This window comes from Mytilus galloprovincialis, chromosome 7 (genome assembly GCF_965363235.1).
Source record: "Mytilus galloprovincialis chromosome 7, xbMytGall1.hap1.1, whole genome shotgun sequence".
In the NCBI taxonomy this organism is placed as follows: Eukaryota; Metazoa; Mollusca; class Bivalvia; order Mytilida; family Mytilidae; genus Mytilus; species Mytilus galloprovincialis.
Genome location: NC_134844.1, coordinates 20,194,993 through 20,198,882, shown reverse-complemented (window position 1 = coordinate 20,198,882; position 3,890 = coordinate 20,194,993). Strand labels below are relative to the sequence as shown.

The 3,890-nt window shown below is 30.7% G+C and overlaps 1 pseudogene; it reads right to left on the bottom strand.

Moving 5' to 3' along the window:
* Positions 1-250: 250 nt before the first annotated feature.
* Positions 251-2,302, bottom strand: LOC143082497 (uncharacterized; annotated as a pseudogene).
* Between the last annotated feature and the right edge of the window lie 1,588 nt (positions 2,303-3,890).

The following is a 3,890-nucleotide window of genomic DNA, read 5'->3' as shown; positions in this document are numbered from 1 at the left end:
ACTTCTTGTGAAATCACAAAAAATACTGAATTCCGAGGGAAATTTAAACTGGAAAGTCCCAAATGGCAAAATCAAAAGCACAAACACATCAAACGAATGGACAACAACTGTCATATTCCTGACTTAGCAGAGGCATTTTTTTAAGTAGAAAGGGTTACATTGTTTTAGAAATTCATTCAGATAGTCTTGTGATTCTGTCCATTTAAAATCAATAAAATATCATAAATGAATCGAAAAATTACTGGTACAATTTTATGAGAAAAAGATGATAACTCTGTCCATTTAAATTCAATATCGTCAATAAATAGTTATTTAGAAATCAATATCATCAATAAATCGAAAAAATTCTTTGTACAATTTTTTTGAGAAAAAGAAAATAACTTGTACAAATTATTATTCTTCCGTGGCATATTTGATGTTCACAACTATCTTTCCCTTTAAACAAATAATGTATTACTATTTGTAAAGGTATACAAAAGTGTGGAAGCTGATCAATTGCGTGCAAGGACATTTACTCTGCCCATTCTTCATAATTTTTCACAAAAATTAGTGGTTTTTTTTTGTTTTTTTTTTTATGTTAAAAACCCTTTACATCATAGTAAACACTGTAATCTAATGTAATCATGATTGATTTACAGAAAGTAATCTACTGTATTAAAGGTCGTCGGTCACTTTTTAGGAGTAAATGTAATGTTATTTATTTCATGAGATTAGCAAATTAATTGTAATTTTATAAATTACTTTTTAAAGTAATCAACAACATTCCTGACGAGTATTCGCACCAAAAATCGAACCATTGAGTACAAATTCAAAACTCGGATACTCGAATAAAATGTTCTCGACATACCTCTCACAGAAATATCTCCAACTTCATTTTTTATTGTTTGAAATGATTCCCTTAAAGCAACATAGAAAGAGTTAACGTAAACGTTGACAGAAAGTTGGTTATGATATCAAAATAAGTCAAAATGCGTCCAACAAATTAAGCAGCGAAATTGAGTAACTTTAAATTTTGTTAACGTGTTTATGATTGATTACATTGGCTATTTTTTTTCAATCTAACTGCGTCTTTACATTTTATTTATCATTTTGTACTATATAGTATTTTTTACTATAGAGTTGTATATGTAAATAACTTTCTCAATTCTGTTCTAAACTTCTCATCGAAGTAACTGTATATAAAAGGATTCACAATGTGGTTTAGAAACACAAAACGCGCAAAGTAAATAAAAACAAATGCGGATTCCCTTGAAATAGAACCGGTACCGATATTAAGATCGTCATCAGCATATATTACAATCAAAGTTATCAAAGAAGGAATATAAGATAAAACATAAGCAGCAATGATGACAAATAACATAATTGTTATTTTTCTTGTTGCTTTTTCCATTCTTGTTTTTTCACTGTCCTTGGTTGTGAAAGTATTTACTGGTTTATTATTATCCAGATCATCTATCAAAGAAGATGATCTATGAATGCCCGAAATGGAGCTAGATTTTTTCTTGATCTGAATTTCAGGATTTTTTTCCTTCGTATTTTCCCAGTTCAATATCTGTTGCTGACACCGAATCAGTATTAAGTGGTGTATTTCGATGTTCACTTGCCTTACGCCCACTTCTGAATTTCCCAAAAAAGGAGAGTTTTATCGTCTTCAAAACTGGTACGAACAAACCCATGGTTATCAGAATAATGATAATCGATAACATAAGAAGGAAACCTAAGTACGCTGTATTCTGAACTGAAGTTTCTGCTGTTGAAAACTTACAGACTTTAATTTGTACTGTATAATTCTGAAAAGTTTCATATGATGTTTTAATTCCAGATATTGCAAGAACCGGTGCAGAGTAAGTCAAAGTAAACAAGCATGTAACACCAATGGAAATCCTCTTCCAGCGTAAAGTCATCCTTGGTCCATGAGGCTTGCAAACTAACAGATATCTTTGAACACTAATTATCAGTAATAAACTTGCGGAAATCGCTGGCACAAGCAGCTGCAAAAAAATCAGAAGACGACACATCAAATCATAAGGATAATTGAAAAAAAATGTATTATCCATAACGTAGAAAATAGAGCCTGTTATACAAGCAACTAAATCTACAACTGCTAACACTGGAATAAAATAACGCTCTCCTTTGTCCTTGATACGAAAAAAGTAACATATAATAACTGAACCATTTCCTAGGACTCCAACGATACCTCCAATAATTGTCAAAATTGTACTACTTAGAGCGACATCGGAGTAGTTTTTATCATAAAGAACCTCCACATAATTGGTGTTATTCGCCATACTTTAATTTACGTATATATATGTAAGAACGAAAAATGTGGTTAAATATACAATACCGATTATATTTGTTATAGATGTTTCCTTTACTTTAAAACTTTTTAAATTAGAATTTCCGTATCTTTGACTGATTATACATGTAACGGAAGTATAACGGACAGTAGATGTGTAAAATTAGTAGAAAAAAATCGGCAAACCCGTGTAATCAGTGCCCTTTTGAATAAAAAAAACTTGGTAAAACTTTTGTTTACTAGCTGCTACGTAACCTTGTGTTTACAGTTCTTTATCCTGCAATCGACGTTTCTACTGTAGAGGTAACATTTTGACAGACAAGGAACATGAAGCTTTACACATATTGGACTATCAATGTATTTGTTCAACTGATAACGTTTAAATTTCGATAAGGACAGTCTATTTGAAGATGTGTGTTAAAGGAATGATTCTTGCTATATTTATTTTTTAGCTCAGTTGTAATCAACTATCAGTTTCACCTAATGGATATACAATTAAAGAACTGAGTACGAGCTGGAAAAGAGAATATTTCGAAATTTATAAGACTAAAAACAAAACAAAAACATTAAGGTCGAGATATCATTTGCCACTTATCCTTGTGCCCCTCCAAACAAAGCAAATCCATTTGGAATGAAAAGGAAAGGAACAAAGTATATCAAAACCTTACAGAATAACGACTTATGCCTTTTAACTATCGTCGTCATAGTTATACTTTCATATACACAATTTTCAGACTCCGCTTTACAAGAATATAAACGACTGTGTCTCCTATTTACTTTGCGAAGACACATAAATTGTTTAAATGATTAATCGGATCAATGACAATAACTAGACATGTCATTGATGAGTTTATCACAAAACACAAGTATATGGATAGACTAGTCAAAGAAAAGCGAATCGGTTAAACCCCGCCAAGTCATGTGAAATTAATCAAGTACTAGTTACAATTATTTAAGTCTCCTAGTTACCCGTTCTTGTATAAGCGACCGGTTATTTTAAAATTACTGTTTATTATACAGTTCAATTTCATGTCCTCTTTCCTGTCCGCGATCAAAAGTCATTTCGATTTCACTTCATATACCAATTCAACGTTTAGATTGGAAAAAACTTAAACATCTAAGTTCAATGTTAAATTGCAGTATCAAATTAAATTTAGTAATTGTGCAGGGTAAGAAATTTTAAATTTTCCGGCACTGCATGAATATTGTATATGTAAACTACGTGAGAATATATAATTAAAGTCTATTATTTCTATAACGCATGTAAAATATGTACATTGGTTTTGAAGTGTTGGGAACACTGTCGTTAAACTAACATAGCAATCGAAAACATTTACGTCTTTAATCTTGAAATAGCTAATAATTGTTGGATAATTGCTTTAATTTTATTAGGTGGTTCAGTTGTATTTCTTCGAAAACCTTGAGAATGGAAAAGATTACAGGTTATTGTCATATAATCGTAGTAATGTGACAGGAAAAGGAATGAATACTTTAACAATTCACAGAATGAAATGTGTGAAATAAAAATATATCGATAAGAAGAGAAATTTCGACAGAAAGAAGTAAAAATGGAACATCAAAATTTCTTTAATAC